The 18,505-nt window shown below is 38.8% G+C and overlaps 1 long non-coding RNA gene across 3 annotated transcripts in view; it reads left to right on the top strand.

Annotated features, from left to right (window-relative positions):
- The window catches only part of LOC110045277 (uncharacterized), a 30,199-nt gene extending 11,694 nt beyond the window's left edge, over positions 1 to 18,505 (top strand). The window contains exons 2-6 of one of the 3 annotated variants that reach the window (XR_016205483.1): positions 1,264 to 1,705; positions 1,928 to 1,985; positions 2,606 to 2,701; positions 5,774 to 5,966; positions 7,000 to 18,505. This is a non-coding gene — a long non-coding RNA (uncharacterized LOC110045277). Of the gene's footprint in view, positions 1 to 1,263; positions 1,706 to 1,927; positions 1,986 to 2,605; positions 2,865 to 5,773 lie in introns of those variants that run through there. The other 2 variants (XR_016205482.1, XR_016205480.1) reach the window with 2 other exon arrangements.

Raw genomic sequence — 18,505 nt, 5'->3', positions numbered from 1 at the left:
CTTTGGATCATTATCCTGCTGAAACCTGTAGTTGTTGTTGGGAAATGTGGCATTGACGAAGGGGAAAAGGGAGTTTCGTAGGATATCTTCTACATAAAAGAATCCGTCCATAATCCCTCCAAACATCAATATCGGGGTGGCTCCTTTGGTGGAAATTCCAGCCCATGTGTGGACTTTGAATGGATGTTTCGCTGTAGGCTTCATCTTTGCCGGTTGTCCCACTTTGCAAAAACACAGTTTAATATGTCTACTCAGCCAGATGCTGCTTTCATCCGTGAAAACAATGTTTTCGAATTTTTCATTTTCTGTGGCACATTTCCTGGCAAATTCCAGTTGCTTGACTCGGTTAGCCTCTCTCACAATCTGACAGTACGGGGGTCTGGACTTTTGCCATCCGATTTTGTATCATGCTCACTTAATCGTCCTTAGTGAAAACTGCACATTAAATTCTTCACACAGCAACCTCTGTAATCCTATAAAAGAGTGTTCTTCAGCTTAATACAGGGCCCGGTTGATCAACCAAACAATCGATAAATTTATTACATTTGCCGATTTTCTGTTTCAAAACAGGCACAGACTCAATCTCACAATGAACTTACCAGGTCAGGTTAGCTCGTCATTCTCCTCCATTTTAGCATCGATGAAAGTCTAAGTGTTGACTTAAGACCTTTGATTTCCTGCCTGGAATTGGTTTGTCAGCTAGCATGCCATATTGTGTGAACTTTTTTACTAATTTTGAAATGGTGCAAGATACACTGTGATTCCCTCACTCTCCTTCAGTTCACGAGTGATTTTTGAATAATTGAGACCTTGCCTGTATAAGGCAATGACTCTCTGTTTGACATAGTCTGACGATCAAGGCATGGTTTAATTTTAACTTTCTCGTAAAGGGAATAATGTTGAAAAGAACACAGAAACCCAATTTCTGTAGGTTTTGCGTGTTTGGTCGTACTGCTGAGGAAAAAACTTTGGTTTGCTCTCTGGTTGGTTAACTTTGTAACTTAATTAACATGACAAATATAAAACTTATACCACTGAGGAAACAGCTGTTATTTATTTATGATTGGTTTACCTTGGGGTGATTTTGATCCTAATTAACATAACATAAGCTATATATATGGCATTTTTTCCAGTTGTATTCTAACCACTGCTAACCATCAGAAACATGTTCAGTTGTTAACAGTATGTCTCTTAGAAGCGCACTTAAGATACTGAAGAATAGACTGCTCTTCTCTGAAATCGATAATTTGACATGTGTATTAGCCAGCAAGAAAATCAGCAAAGTCCTGGAAGGTGACAACAAAAGTAAAGGCAGTAAGGTCTTGGTAGAATATGGCACGGAGGAACTGGAGGCAACAATTATTGGAGTTTCAGGTAACGAAACGTACTGCTGCTGATGCTAAATTTCTAACTATATTTTATTGTGTGCAAGGCAAGGTATTGATTCAGTTGTGTTCTCTTCGCAGATGATCCCACTGAGCTCTACAAGTTAGATTTGGAATTCCGCAAGCAGTCGTTAACTCCAGTGCCAAGTGACGAATCCGATAAAGAAAACCGACCACCACCAAGCATTGCGAGAAAATGAAAACAAAAAGCGAACGACTCAAGTACGCAGAAAAAGAAAAGGCCAGAAGCGTCAACTAAGCAGAAAAAGAAAAGGGAAGAGACGTCAGTTATCGCGAGGCATCCAGCCCCTACTTTGCAGGTTAGCTTACTTTCTCAGTTGGCTCAGGTTCAGTTTAGGGATTTGCGATCAGTCGATACAAGGCGCATTCGTGATGATTTATATCATATACAGTGGAATCCCGATTTCTCGAACCCTCAGTATTTCGAACCTCCCGAAGTTCCCTCCCCAGTCAAAAACTGTAATTTTACCCCCGATTTCTCGAACTCTCCAATTTCAAACCAATTTTCGTTTCCTTTGTAGGGATTTCACTGTAATTCTGCTTCTCAAAGTTGATGTGAATTGGTCCAAGAACAAAGTGGTAATACTTTTAGCAACTTTGAATTTTTAGCGCACACGAATCAACAAATTGATTTATCCTGGCATAATTAACTTTTCCCTTGCACACGTTGTTCAGGATTATTTGCAGTTGCTCAAATATTACATATTTAGATTTATCATATAATATGTATCAACATGTTATACTGAAGAGTTATTTGACTAGTTTGTTTCCTTTCAAAAGTGGTAGCCATTGTTAAAATGAAAGTGATCGTTTACATTTTCATTAGTTTTGTTGTTAATTGTAATGATGACCACCTAGACGTAATTGTTTGAATGTCTAGGACATTCTAAAAAAAATTGTTCCACGAGGATAGTTAGTGGTGTTTATCTTGCGCGTGCTTGTTTTTTCCAAAGGCTCTTTGCACTTCAGTTTTTTACAACTAGGCTAACTTTGTCGGTTTTCTGAAAAAGAATGTTTACACATAAGCGTCGTTTTGTAACAATAAGTTGTTAATTAATTATGCGTAATAAGCGTTGGGGCCTTTGATTGACATTCGAAAAAACTTATTGACACGAGAACGGTTGTTACAAAAGCAATTTCCAGTGCGTGCTTATCAAACTACATTTACAACTAGGCTGACTGTTTTTTTTTTCTTTCAGTCCAGTGAAGCAAATGTTCAAAGAGATGGAGTTGGAGCAAACGCCATGCCAAGCGAAACAGACTTGCTCACACAGGGAGCTGATCATCAGGAGCAAGTAAGTTCACTTTATTCACTTCTCATTCAACCAGAAAAAGACTATTTTACAAGAACTTTTTCGGTTGTTTATGCAAAGCTGACAAGTTGTTAACATTTAATTTTTTTTTGCATAGAAGAAGATTGCTTGACGAAAACAATTTGTGATGTTTAAAAAAAAAGAATCCTTATATCACTACACCAGTTTTATCAATGATGTGAGAACAAAAGCTTAAGTGACACAAACTTTTTGGCGCATGCTAATCAAAGTACGTTTACAATTAGGCTAACTTTAGTTGGTTTTTTGTATAAGAGCTTTGATACAAGCGTCAGTTTATTAACAATAAGTTGTTTATGTGTAGGCGAGTGGGGCCCTAGATAGTTTGACTGTCTCTTGCATACAAAAAAAATTTTGAGTGTTTGAGGGGCTCCTACTCTGTGCCGTCAAATTTCTTCAGGGATTTGAAAAATTTGCACAACAGCAAATTCTCACTTCTTCCTCGGGTATGTCACACAATTTCCTATTCTTGTTTTCTTGTAAACAAAACTGCTTTCATGCCTTCATGTCATTTTGTGTTTTTACTTTTATGTTTGCTGGTTTTTGTTGCAAAATAGATTCGTGAAATTTGTCAACATTTTTGTTTTCTTTGTTTTCATTCCCCTTGACACATCCGGTTTTCTCGTTTTCCAACTCCATCAATACAGAGACCATAGGACATCTTTTAAGGCATCTTTTTCCATATGTCACCAGGGAAAACTGTTAATACAAAAAGGCAGTATTTTCTAAAGTGCTAGAAAAGAAAATATCACCTATTTTCCAGATTCAACCAATAACATAAATACTTAAAAAAAACATGTACATGCTAAAAAACACACGTGTTATCAGCAAGAACTAGTCTTATGGAAATAATTTATATAACAAGCGATTTATTTATTTGTCCTCAGACTTTTATTAGACCAGGAAAGGTACATGTGCGCCACTGAATGAATTCAAGCACGTGTGCAGCTTATTTCATTCATTTGGCCTTTTCTGTTTCAATTCATGATTTCAAGGGTCTTGCAAATGAACAACAGCCTTATTTTAAGCTGTGAGAAAATATATCTGGAATGATTTGTGAGAAGAAAAAACTTATTCGTGAATTTGTTTGAATGCGTTACATAAGCTAAATGCAAAACAACGCCACGTGCGATGAAATGAGCTCAGAATAAATAAAATTCACTTACTCTTCGCTGCCTTCAGTTAGTCAATGGAGATGAATAGGGCACAACAACAGTCCTTGTTGGTACTGAACCTTTTATCAGCTGTTTTTTAACGTAATAGTTTCTCCAGTTGCATCCATTTAAGACACCGGCTTGTGTTCAAAACAACTATTGTCAAAGTGAACGCAACACAAGCATGATGACTTCTTCGGCACGAAATCTTCCTGATTTATCTGGACAAGTCATGTCCATTTCTGCTGCAAACTTTCCTCCTTGGGAAAGTAATGCATGGAAATTGTAGGCATTCTGGTTTTGTTGGAGCAATTGACTTGATTGGGGCCACCAGCCATGCAATAATTGTTTGCTCCCTTCTTTGCTCTCTTGTCCATCATGACACTATTGTCTTTAGAACCACCAACTACATCACTTCCTGTGTTAGATGAGCATTTTGATTGTGCGCAAAACGGACCTATTTTAGGTTGCAAAATCCAAACTTTGAGGTTCAAAAAATACGACAAGAAAGTGCTTTTGATCAGTTAAAACCGTTTGGCTGTGTTCATCAAGACATAAGTGAGCAAACAGGGCAAAACTATTTTTTACTTCATTGGCACTTTAACTGTCTCAGAAAATATTGTTCATGGCACAAAGTACAAGAGAAAATTTAAGTGAACTGGCTCCCACTTTGGAGAAATTTTTCTTCCAGGACACAGTGCGTAATCCCAGGGGGGATGACAGCTCCATGTAGCCAATCACAGTGTCAGGATTTGGATCATCTTCCCTGCTCACAGAGCTAGCCATATAATAAATGTATATACAGATTTTGATCTTTTACAATCAAATTTATTTATTGGGTCAATTACCGTCATTTTGGAATAACAGAGAAATAAGAAATTGTTTGAGATTTAGATGCAATGTGGCACACTGAACAGTAAATCCAAAACATCTTTTTAGAATTTAAACCTAACAGTAACAGTAACTTTGAAGATCAAGATTACTTGATGGAAATAATAGCCTGAGAGATGTAGTGTTGTCTTCTGGTTATAAATGGTTAAAAACATGTCTCTCAGTAGTCAGTGATAACCTGTTGCGAGAAATATCCAAAAAATTGCAGCATAATAATCTAGATGAGCTTGATGTGATGCAGCTTGTTATCAATAGAGTTATACTGAATTTTTACATTGTTGAGGGCCAACAGAGTGTTGGTGATGTCGTCTTCCTGGCATGAGGCATCAAGATTACAGAGACTAATAGGCAACTCAATACCTGCCCAGAGAAGCAGATGATTTGTATCTGCCAGCAGAAGACGATTATTTGTTTGCAGTTCAGCCCAAATAAGCGAATCAATTGTTTGTGCCCTTACAGGCATGTTGTTTAAATTATTAGTCTTGATAGATCAACATGCCAAATTGGGTAGATAATTCTGGGACAAGGTCTCTGTGTCAGGGATGGATCTACTTTGAAGAGCATAGTCGATCTCCTTTGGCAAGAATCATGCATCCAAGTTATGGTGACACCGCTGGACATACACTTGCTGAAAATCATCATGAAACAAATCTTGAGACTGTCTGCATATGACAAGGCAGGGAACCCAAGGAACCACCAGCAACCTGAAGAATAGTATGCTGCCTGTCTTCACCTTGCAGCAATAAAACTAAATTATACGCACTAAATGATAAATTATTGGTTTACAGTCTATTTTGTTTGTATGTTTGTTACTGTTTGGGCCACTCAGTACAACATCAATATTGTTTGTTTGATCATGTTTGGTCCCCATACATTTCCTGTTTGGACAGGCCATTCAAGTCACTGTAGCCCCAATTCCAAACTCTTGAGCTATTCATTCTGGTTTATTCTGGTCAAAGTGGTTTTATGAATGCAATCATCAATTTTACAGGAAACAGGTGATGAAAACTGGGCCCTTTGGATGGTAGGAGAACATTGCAGTGCAAAGAGGTCACGCTGAAAGCCTTGACAACTGAAATTTACTGGTCCACTGGCAAAGTGGATTTTAAATTTTTTTCCTGCACAGAAATCTGAGCAAAAATATTTATGATGTTGTTTATTGATGAAACCCATTGCATTACTTGGTGAGTTGTCATTTTATTTCAACTTCTTACAGATCATAAGTAACACTTTTATTTTGAACTTTGACAAGTAAGTTGGTTTTCATTTTAATTTTCCTTTTTGTCAGTGAAGTATTATAATTATGCAGAAACATGAGCTTAAGTTAATAAAGATAAAACCAAGAATGAAATTGAATCATGATTGTGTATGCCTGGTAATTGAGTCAATGATATTACTTTGGTGTGACAGAAACTGTACTTCACTGGAAACTCATTGTGCTGTGTTCATTGTTACTGAGGCATACTTTTGAGCAGATTCCACAAGATTGCCTATCAATTTCAATCATATGGAGATCCATTGATTGGATAATCTTCTTGGCAATGGTATCATGACTCACTAAGTTGTATGCCCTTGCATTGTACTTATCCACCTACAACAGAGGCAGCAGGAGTCCTTTTCACTCTTCTCCTTAAATTTTATATTCCTATTTTAACTGGAGTTTGAGGTGAACCAAGGGTATAATGCAAAACTTACTCTTTTTTCCTGTTGTCCTACATGAAGGCAATTTGTGGTGCTCTGTGTACATGTTTTTTCATGCATTTCACTAAATGATCAAATGGATAATTTGGCCAGGGTCTCTTAGCATTGCACTAAGCGTGCTTTACAAAAACTTGACACAATTCATGCAGAGCTTTTGTCAGTATGAAGCATATAGCACAGTAAGGAAAGACTCTCCTTGCAGGGTGAATACAAGTCTGTTAGGAGAAGTTCTAGGATTTTATAATTCATTTTATTGAATTCGTTGGTGTATTAATGGCAAACAAATTAAAATTATAAGCCATATGAATAATCCATAAACGAGTCTATAACCCATGTGAAAACAAATCACCTTGCTATGTGTATGTATTAGAAGTTTAGAGTCAAGTCACCATAGCCCCAGCTCCCAACTCTTGGGCTATTCATTCTGCTTTATTGTTGTCAAATTGGTTTTGCAAGTGTGAGCATCAATTTTCATGAGAAACAGAATTTTCTGACATTTAGTTGTGAATTTTGCAGACTTTTACTAGCATCTGCAGACATGGAGGCTTCCATTGTTAGGGGTCTCAACCAACGTGAAGGATTTAAAGCTTCTTGTTTGCTTATGTGAGTCTGAAGGTCATGGAATGGCTAAGATGATTCCAAGACAAGTAAACAAGTGCGTGACACAGAACTTTGTTTTTGAGCGTAGTGTACTTCATCAGATTGAGTTTGCCAGAACATTAATAAACTCACTGACCAAATAGTCACCTTAAGTTGCTTTGAGGGAACTTGCTGCATTCTGAGAAGAGCATGCTGTACTTGGTTGGCACATGTAAACAATCAGAGTTGCATGCAGAGGAAGAACGCAGAATATATAATGGTCTGTTTCTATTCCGTTGATGGGGAAACTGGTTTTTCTAACACTCAGTGTTAAAGTATTCTACAAGTCCATGATGTATAAAAAACTGAATGGTCAAATTAATAATGATGATTTCAGTCACTCTTAAAACAATCTATCAGCATATTTCACAGTACCAATTGCAAAGCCTTAGTCTGCTCTTTTTGGCACTATATTACTGCCTGTTGTAGTTGATTATCCTCAAAACACTCTTCCTTTGACAAATGCCAAGTATCACAGATGTTTTTCATGTAAGAATCTTCACTACCATCTGAGGATCGTTTTCTTTTTGCTTTAGGTGTTCTGCCATTTTTCACTCACCCTTTTCTCCTGTATTCTTAGGTTTTTCTATTGTAAATAGCTATAGGTTTTTTTTTAGGTATTTTCTTCTAATTTAACTCGTTTTTGTTATGTCCCCATATTAGTAGGGGAGTTTTTCCCCAGCTAGGTGGTTGATGACATTCTTAATAAAGTTTCTATCATGGTGTTGCACATGTTTTGCCAATCCTGGTCAAGTGTCTGTTCTTTTGTCTTTTGGAATGATGCATTATTTACTGTGGTCATCAGATCAAGGTTTATTGCACCCCATATTCACAATACTTCATCCAGTTGCTTGTGGAATGCATGCCAGGCTTGAACCCTCTTAACCCACAGATACCATTTTCATTCTCACTTAATGGTTTTCAAGCCTGAATTTTTGGTTTGTTGCTTAACGTGCTTCACATTTCTATGAATTCATACAACCCAAAATTCCATACATTTATTCCAAAAATCCAACAGGATTTGTCCACACAACACTTTCCATCGAGCAAGGGAGGATAATTTCAAAGAATCATACCCAGTCAACCACCTGTCAAGAGCAGCATGCTCCTTATTGTGTCTTAATGATTCATTCTCACTGGAAAGAATTTGAATTAGCTGTCTGAGAAATCGAAGGCTGTATCGAGGAACCTAGAAGTAGAGAATACATTTAGACTGGCCCCATACTGGTGAAGAGGATCGACTGAATTGTGTAACTGCTATTGATCCAGCATTTGGGGCCAAAGTGTTGACATACATCAGCAATCATGTTTGTGGCCTATGGTAAACATTGCAAAAGGCGCGGGATTCAGAAAAGTGTATGCCTAATAATATTGATTAATTGGGTTAAATGCTGATGGCATTATTCAAGATTGGGAAAAATGGAAATGAAAAAGTAATAAATGTAATAATATAATAGTAAAGTTAATCTTAAATGAGGATGCCAACATCACAAAGTGGTTTAAAAAAGGGTCCTCAATGAAGAGAGTAAAATAAAGGAAAATAACCAAGAAAAATCAGTACGAACTTACATGAACTTAATTAAAGAAAAAGATAACGTTAATTAATTGACATATTGACCAGAGAATTAGTTCCCCTTGAACATCAAGCTGATTGTGGCAGAGAGCTGTTTTCTCGTAAGTACTGCTTGCAGTTTACCAACTTGACACAAAATGACGTACTTAATCGTTGATGTATTCAACTGCAATCTTAAAGTTGGTGTAACAGTAACAGTTGATGTTCTGTCAAGTTCACTCTTGGACATTGTGACTATGCTGACAAAGACAACAGCTGCTGTTTGCTCTCATGAGGTATGAAGATTAATTTGAGAGGAGAGACTCTTGATCTCATCATAAAGAAACTCAGATGAACTTTGTTCTGACTGATAATAGACAGATAGAAGATCTGGTTGATACCGTTACAACATGCATCTGAGATGCTTTAGATCTCTAAAACCCGGTGGGAAAGGAAGACAGGGAACCTTTGTGAGAAGCTCTGTCTGCCAGTTTTCCCATAAATAGTGGAAAATCTTCTGGCACTGGGTAATCCCAGTTGACTGTAGTAGTTGTTTGCTGACTAATATGAGAGGTTCAAACTTCAAATTTTGATTTGTGCACATGACCAGGCAAGAAATAAAATACAAAGCTATTCACTTTCATCTTGAAAGCCAAGTGTTTAATGATCTTGCAAGATGTCCAAGAACGTCTTGAGCGAGCATGTGTTGAATATGTGATCAGATCTCTGTCAAAGGAACAGTTGTCTTGGGATAACATTGATTGTTTGTCTGCCTGTCGGAGAAGTCCATTTGAAACATCTTCATGACTTGAAAATGATTGACTACTTCTTTAACTTGGTTCCAAACTGAGAAATTGCAACTGAAGTTTACCATTGTCTACTTAAGGGTCTGGCATTTCCCAGACTTACTTCTGCATTCATTGGGAAACCCTTTATCTCGTTTTCTTGGTTATCTTTTCCATTTGAGTACTGAGATATCCTTCCAGTGGTTTCCCAGCCAAGGTCAGATTGTAAGGCATAGGGGCTATCATCTACTTCAGGAACAAGAATTCTGGTCTCCATATCATACAAATAAGGTACAAGTTGGTTCAGTTTGTCGTGCTGACTCAGGTCTTGGAACCTGAGCTTTTTATGCTGGATTACTTTTGCATGAAAAGGCCTTGGGTAACTACAGAGAAAAGATTGATATAGGTGAAATCGTTGTCACACCAAACCATCGGGTATATCAGTAGCCTTTGTGTGGTTAATTTAAGCAGGCAAAACAAAAATAGCAAAACCACTGACCACCAGAACCTCTAAGGAGGGATTTTAATTTTAGTGTACAACCCACCCATCCCTCCTGAAAACTAACAATCATTTTTTTTATAATATGCAAACGAAACTGTGTGTTTTCAAAGGTTAATTCGAACTTGAAATGAGGGCAGTAATTTTTCAAAACTCTTCTTCCACGTCACTGCAGATGTCTTCCTTAATCTTTTCAACATCAGCTGCTTTACGTGATGGCTGCCGTGTGAGTTTAGCCCTCGTGGCTTTTTTAGCACATACTGTGAAAATTCAGTCATAGTAAGCTGGAACTCTGCTTCAGAGACCTGGTTATCAGCCAACGCTTTGGAGAGAAGCGGGTCAGCCGTTTCACGTCCAGCTATGGCAAGCGTGACAATTTCTTGATGCTTCTTGATCTTTGAATCAAGCTTTTTGCTGCCGATTATCAGGCCTGAATAAATCAAAGCAAAACAGCCACCAACGCTGCCTAATGGAATTGTAGCTGGTAGGCCAACCCCGGACAGAGCCAAACCAAAGCTTGCACTCAAAAACGCTGTTGAGAGAACACTGGTGCCAGCAGCGTTCTAGTTAAGCACCTTTTTCGCTTGTTTATACTTTTTGGCAACCACTCAATAGTGGGTGACCTTGTTGTTAAGAGCAGTTGAAATCTCATTGATTTTCTGCAACCAAAAGTCAGCCTGCAGTTGGGGGTAGAGAGGCTGCGGCAAAGCTTCAGGAGGAGCAGATGGCAAAACATTCACCAACGACACTGTATAAAAAGCTTTTCTAATTCAAATTCCATAGGCAAGCCCTTGAAACCAAAGAGTTTGCCATCTTCATCTTTGACACTAAGGGTGATGCAGTCACGCAAAACTTCTTTGGGGGAGGATGATAGCTTACTTTTTCATTAGGCAAGCCTTTCATTTGAAATTTAGCCAAAACATCTGATTTTTTCCCATTCAAAAGGTTTTTGGTTTTGTCGATCAGATCACAATGAATGAAGTAAGTGGATGGGCTGTTTAGCTTTTTGACACAAGTTAACACATGTTATGTCTGCTTGATGCCAATCAACCTGGCTTAAAGTGTGACTAACTGAAATTGTTTTGTCTGAGGTTTTCCATCATGTTATTTTTGGCACAGAAATGGGTTTTGTTTCTCATGCCAATTGTGCCTGTTATAACTTTTCAAACTTGTTGTAAGCTGTTTTGCATGGCTATCAACAGTGTGATGCCCCTGAGGTAAAGAGGCAAGCACTTCACCAGACTCTTTTAAAGACATTTGCCCTGCTCTTTCTAGATTATGCCATGAATTGGCAAGGCAACAAGAGATGAGTTTCATGAAATGTACTTTTGGAATTGGCTCTTCAAAGTACACAGTTTCCCCGTTCTTTTGTGTGACAATTGTGAAAACAACCGTTTTATATTGTACAAATATAACATATTCAAAATGGACTCCTACAAGAAAATTCAAAAATGGATGGAAATGCCAGAGGCAAAAACCAAAGAAACAGTGCGTGTGTGGGCGACGTTCACAGAAAAGTTTCCAAACGCGGATAAAAGCAAGTTCTTTTTTTTAAAATAAATATTGGAACTCCCTTTAACAGGGCTTTTCAGTCACAATAACCTAACTATTAGAAAATACTAGAAATTAAAAAACTTATTTACAATAACAATTTAAATTAAAAATTCAATTATTTCTTATAAAACTCAAGTTGAAATTGATGAAAAAAGTAAAGTCAGTGCAGAAGTATTTTTCAGACAGCCCTACTTCATTGCAGAGCGTTTTTGGTTGTGACAAAAATTTTTGGAGTGAACGACTTAAAACTGCGCTCAGTTTGATGGGTGTGGCAGGCTTTCCTTATCAACTGTCACCGGTACAACCAATCCCAGCGTTGCCAATCACAGAAGCAGCACCAAGCCTCAAGAAAATATTCAGCAGTCAGATAAACATCTACTTGACACCAGACAACTACTTCGTGACAAAATTCTGCGACATATTCTAAAAAACCAGACTCAAACACACCTCTGTGGCAGAATCAAAATGGTAGTTGGGCAGCCCACACACAATATTGGCCTCAACAACTCAACTTTGCTGTTTTCTGCGCGACAGAGGGTTGTGGAATTTCTCGCAAAATCTTTGACAGCAGATCATCCCTGCTGCAACAAATAATAGCTGTTTATAAATTTCATGTCTATTTCACAGTCAGGCGAATTTTGTTCCAGATGTGGGGCTGGGGGATCCTACACTCAATCAATACAATAATCCTTATGATGAAGCTTCATACGACAGAATCTGTGATGAGTTCGGAATAAAGCCATGGAGTGATTTTTGCTTCACACGCAAGAAAAACCACGGGCTAGGAAGCATATACATCAGTGTGTCAGGGCACGGATCAATGAAAAACCTCTTAGGGTTCAATAGATTCAGTGATGAAGGAGGGGCTGCAACCAAAAGAAACTTGATTTCTTACATATAGCCAGACAGCCAGACGCAATTGCGTCCACTCAGTATGACTGGTTCGCTCCAAACCAAGGCTTTGGTTTGATGCAGGTGGGCCTTTTACAGATCAATCAGTCAATCAAAGCCTTTGTATACTGAATCTTCGGTTCGCAAGTAAACTTACACAGCAGTATTCTTGGCAAAGGAGGTAGAGCAAAAGAATCCCAGAGTGAGTTTCTGGTTTTGATGGAAGATGCAATAAGACAACCAGACTTGGCCAAGAGTGTGCAAAGATATCAGCTTGCGGTTGATGCAGCAAAAGTTAGACTCCATCTTGCTGTGTGTCCCAGGGCGTGGCTAATGCCCGCGAGCATGATCATAAACAAAGAAAGAACAGTTGGCTATAACAACAAGCTCAAACAAGTGATTTCTGGTATGAAACTCAGGGTTAACAATACAGTGAATCCAGGCACAAAAAAGGCCCTCCTCAAACTAATGGCAGGAGGGCCATCAAAAATTAACCAGCCAAACAGCCACCCTTCAAACCCGATCCACAAGGCCACAACCGCTTCAAAGAACCCCCTCCCTCAAAGAGCGAGCCCGAAGCACCCACACAAGGAGGGCAAAAAGTAGAGCCCACTGCTTCGCAACACAAAATAAACAAAACCGCTGTTATTGATGGTATGGTAGGAGTCGTGGCTTTGCTGCTGATGGTGCTGCAACGTTAGTGCCGCTTTTTAATGTATTTCAAAAATGAAGGCAACAACCGCCAAAATCAAGAGCCAGATGTGCTCGGCAAGATAGCTTACCACTTGCTCAGCTGTTTTGAAAAGGAAGCTCACAATTGAGCCAATCAGCCCAGGCAGCATAGAACTGAGTTTTGCACCTCTATCCGTAAGACCGTTCCCAAAAGCTTTGCTGGTGGCTTTCAGTGCGTTAGTAATTGAACTGATGACAACCCCGATTGTAACCCCTGTGGCAAGAAAAATGGCAGTGACAGTCAAGCCATATTTTTCGCAGATTTCTGGTACTTTCTGTGAGAGGTGCCCTCTCTCTTTCTCCAACCTGAGTTTGCAAAAGTGTGAGCTCTTTTTTTCTGCTACTCTGACCTCTGCGGCTTCTTTTTCTGAGGGTGTGGCATTCTCATCTTGGATGATCACCTGGTCTTCCTGGTTTTGGTGCTGCAGTTCGCTTTCTCGCTCTTTCAAGTCATCTAATGGTTTTGTGCTTTTTAGCCTTTCTTCCATGGCATTTCTTTCAATTTTTTTGTGTGGCGATGCTCTGAGTCTGTCGACCTTTGCTTGGGCTCTTTCTTTGTTTTTTTTGCCTGTTTTTCAAGTGCGGCCACTTCTTTTGATGCATTTTCAAAGGCGGTTTGTAAATTCTTTTTCCGCTGCTTCAGACTGCAAAGTTCTGCTTCACTTTCAACGTTGGTGCCTTGTTCATATTGTATGGCATCAATCTGAGCTTGTGTCCTCTCGAGTTGTTGTCTAAGCACTTGCATCTCTTGAGATGCTTTTTCCTTTTCTGCAGCAAGCGTTTCCACCTGTTTTAATTGGTTTTCAGCTTCTATCAATCTTTGACGTTTTTCTCTGATGGAGTCGCGGTCTTCAGCTATAATTTCAATTGGGTCCAATTTTCGGAAGTCCACTTTCAGGAACCTTTTTTTGATGAAGTCTTTGGCTCTTTCAAGCATGGCCGGTTTGTCATCATGTATTAAGTCGCCAAGCAGAGGGGTTTCTTCATAAGAAGTTTCAGGTGGCCTGGTCTGCTTGTGCTGCCTTGTTTGCATTTCTATTTCTTCGCCGCTGTGTTAGGGAGTGGAGGCCGTGCCCGGCTGACAGGGCTGGGTTGTGTTTACTTCTTGTTCATCATCATCATCATCATCATCATCGGGATCCTCTCTCCAGGCATCGGGGTCAAAAGTAGGGTTGTCAAAACTGCCTTCCACTGTCGCAACATATATATTTTTTGTTTTTTTAACTAGGAAAATATTTACAGCTGTGTATATCTTCTTTGAAGAAGGGATTCTGTGCCAGAGAACCTGTGCAAAATGAAAAGACATTACGTGTCCTGAAGGCCGAGCATGTGGTCAAGCGCATCACCTTTGACCGCACTGAAGCCAACTGCAGTGAGACGCTAAATATTTCTGTGCCCAAACTGAACGAGAACGAGATTCCCATGCCAGGTTCGCTGGCGCTTTGCTTTGACATGGACTTTTCTGGAGGACACACCAACAACTTGCACGTTTCTGCCATCTTGCATGTGTGAAAGTTTTTTTTGCATGTTGAAGCTATATTGTGGAATGAAGAGATGTTGTGTTTGAAGACCTCTGGAGGAATGGACACAGAAGGTTTTAGAACTTTGTTTGTCTAAACATCCAAATGCCGTTTTCTCCTGAAGCAATACAACACAAGCTTGGCTTACATGTAATTGCAGAACCAGCCAGGAAAGCAGACTTTTAGTGAAAAAGTGGTAAGTTCTCCGATCATTAAGCACCTTGATTAAGTTTACTATGATACAAATAAACTTTAGTAAATGTTTTAACGGACGGTCAGCGGTCATGGCGAACAGACATGTGATTTCTCGGTCCTCCATTTTGTTGTGGATCGCAAGGATTACTGTGCTCATATGTCTACTAAAAAGCTCCTTAAATAGTAGAACATACAAAATTGTTGGCAAGGATGATTCAGTCACTCACTTTTCACAATTTTCGCCTTGGAACAGTCACCTTTCACAAGCTGGTCGAATGACGAAGCAGACATGGTCGGAAATTTCTTTCCGCTCGTATCTCATTTTATCCTAATTCACAGTCCTGCTTTAACTTATCGAGACTTATAGTGAGTGCAGACATCTGCCCTAATCCCGGTCCAACGGCTACTGTAAATATTTCAGCCAAGTGTGCCATATGCAAGAGGACAGTCGCGAAGACTTATCGTGCTGTAAACTGCGACTCTTGTTCAAAATGGTGCCACATAAAATGTGGAGGTGTTTCTATAAACAAGTATCGCAGACTGCAAATGGAAGATGAAATCCCATGGATATGCCCTATTTGCACAGTACCTAGTGATCCTGAACCACTCCACAGCCTTGTTGATGACTCTACCCTGGAAGTTCTACACACACACGACCTTCAGGTTTACAATGATCTGGAGCCATTAATTAACACGCAAGGTCTAAAGGTTGCCCACTTAAATGTTAATGGATTGACGAACAAAATGTCGGAAATCAGATTCCTTCTCCAGGAAATGAGGTTTGACATCTTAGGGTTAACTGAAACACACTTGAACAACAAAATTGAAGATCACCAAATATCTGTTGATGGATATAAATTGGTACATAAAGACAAAATGTGGAAATTCCTGGGGTGGTTGTGTAATGTAGTACAAGAATTGTCTGAATGTCATTGAAAGGGATGATATCTGCTGAAAAAGTGACCTTGAGCAAGTGTAGATTGATCTTATGCTTGCATCTCAACAACTTTTACTAGGAACTTTCTACAGACCCCCAACTGACAATCAATTCTTTGACAAGTTCCATGCAATCTTAGAAGATTTGTGGCTAAAAAGATCTAACATTATGATCATTACCAGAAATGTTGGCTTAGAGAATGTCATTAAAGAACCTACAAGAACTACAGAGTTTTGAAACACAATCATAGACCTAATCTTCACTTCTCATAAATCCAAGGTGAAAATTGCAGGCTGTTATGCCCCAGGCATTTCTGATCACCATCTTGTATATGTTGTAGTTAATTTGCGGAGACAAAAATCAAGTCCAGTGATCAAAAAAGTGACAGATTTTAAGAACCTTAATTGCGACAAACTCAGACATGAGCTCAGTACAGCACCTTGGAGTGTCTGTGAGATATATGATGACGTAGATGATGTTGCTTGGGCATGGGAGTATTTATATAAGGACGTTATGACTGATCATCTGAAAACTAGAAAAGTAAAAGTGCGCACTAATGGTTTGAAGTGGATGAATGGCAACATCAGGAAGGCGATGAATAGAAGATATGCCCTGCTAAGAAGAGCTCAAAGTAATCCAAGTGATCCAGAAGCTTGGAAACTGTATTGTCGACAACGAAATCACGTGACTAAGATCACGAGAGAAGCCGAAGCAGAATATTGGAATGATAAGTTTAAAAATGCTAACAGCTCAAGTGATTTCTGGAGGGTGGTACGTGAAATGCAAGGCAAGTCAAAGAGTAGTGTGGGTGCAATCAAAAATGAGGATGGAAACATGATAACCAATGCTAAAGATAAGGCAGAAAGCTTAAACCATTTCTTTTCTAAAGTTGGGAAAGACTTGCAAATGGTATCTTATTGGATAACAGTGTAAATGAACATCACCATATTTACCAAGTCACTCTTACTGCTGAGCCATTACAACTAAATGCTCACAAAATTAAGAGTTATTGACAAAAGAGTTAAGCCTGGAAAAGGGTGTGGTCCTGACAACATAACTGCAAGAGGACTCAAACTAGGGGGTGATGCTGTAGCTGTCGGTCTATCCTATATTATGGGAGAAAGTCTAAAAACCTCAAAGTATCCTTCCCAATGGAAAATGAGTAAAGTAAAAGCTGTACCCAAAAAGGGAAATAGTTCTGAAAGAGGTGACTTCAGACCCATTTCCCTGTTGAGCATCCCGAGCAAAATGTACGAGAGTATTATAGGGGATCATATTGACTGTCACATTGTAAACAAAGGACTGTCCAGCGAAAACCAATGGGGTTTCAAACCAAATAGATCTACAGAACTTCTAATGCTGCACCTGACCGAAGGGTGGAGACAAGGGCTGGATAGAAATAGAATTGTGGGTGTTCTGTTTATTGACTTTAAAAAGGCATTTGATTCCATTTGTCATAAAACAATGGCTCTTAAACTCCAAGCCTGTGGAATTTCAGGAAATGTGTATAATTTGATTGTTGATTATTTGTCTGGGAGAAAGCAGTTTGTTGAGATTGAGGGTCAAAGATCTAGTGAAGCGGAAGTCAAATTCGGTGTACCTCAGGGCTCAGTACTTGGGCTTAGGCTTTTTAGTATTTATGTCAACGATCTTCCATAGGTGCCTAGCTGTGGAAGGATGGAAATGTTTGCTGACGACACAACTTTATATTGTATTGGCGATTCCATTGATGATGTCTGTTCCAAGATCCAAACCTCAATAATTGAAATAGCTAAGTGGTGTAATAGGAACGTTGTGACTATTCATCTTGATAAAACCGAGATTATGCTTCTTACCCGTAAAGATTTCATTGGTCCTCTAAGACCAGTTAAGCTGGGTGATCACGTAATTAGTTTTGTTAATAAGTCGCACTGTCTTGGTTTCACGATTGATAATAAGTTAAGCTGGGGATGCCATATAAAAGATCTTACAACATCTATGACTAAGAAGGTGAAGCTATTACATAGGTTTAAAAGCCTTCCTTCCCAAATATTAGAACCAATTTACTTTAAGGGTATTCTTCCGAGTGTGACCTATGGAATAAGTGTATGGGGAAATTGCAGTGAAGCGAAACTAGACGGTCTAGAGAAAATTCATCTTAGTGCAGCCAAACTCATTTTCAAACAACAGATACCACCCTCTTGGAAATCATTAAGTTATTTCTACAAGGAGAGGCTCCTCTGTCTGACACATAAAGCTACCACAGGTTTTGCCCTGAACAAGTTGCAACAATCATTAAGAAAAGTCCTAATTTACGCAATATGAGAGACAACTTTAAACTTACTCTGGACAGACCGAACTCTAATGTTGGAAAACTGTCATTCAAACATAGATCTGCAATGGCTTGGAATTCTTTACTGCAATCAGTTAAATCCATAGAAGACCACCATGGATTTAAAAACAAGCTTCGTTATCTTTCTACAGTTACTGACAAAATTTCTTTCAACCAATCAGCAAGAATTTACACTAAAGATTTAACAAATTGTAAATATTTTTAGGAATTCTAATTTAACTTGTAATCATATTTTAGAATTTTACACGTTTTTGTAATTATTAGGTTTATTAGGTTTCTTACTTTTTATTTTGTAACTCTTAATTAACCGCAGGTCCACATCAGCTTATGCTGCCTATATACCGACCTGCGTAAACAAATAAATGATGTATGTATGTATGTATGTA

Source organism: Orbicella faveolata, unplaced genomic scaffold (genome assembly GCF_042242905.1).
Source record: "Orbicella faveolata isolate gen_17 unplaced genomic scaffold, um_ofav_v1 contig_12, whole genome shotgun sequence".
NCBI classification, from domain to species: Eukaryota; Metazoa; Cnidaria; class Anthozoa; order Scleractinia; family Merulinidae; genus Orbicella; species Orbicella faveolata.
This window is presented reverse-complemented; position numbering and strand designations above follow the sequence as displayed.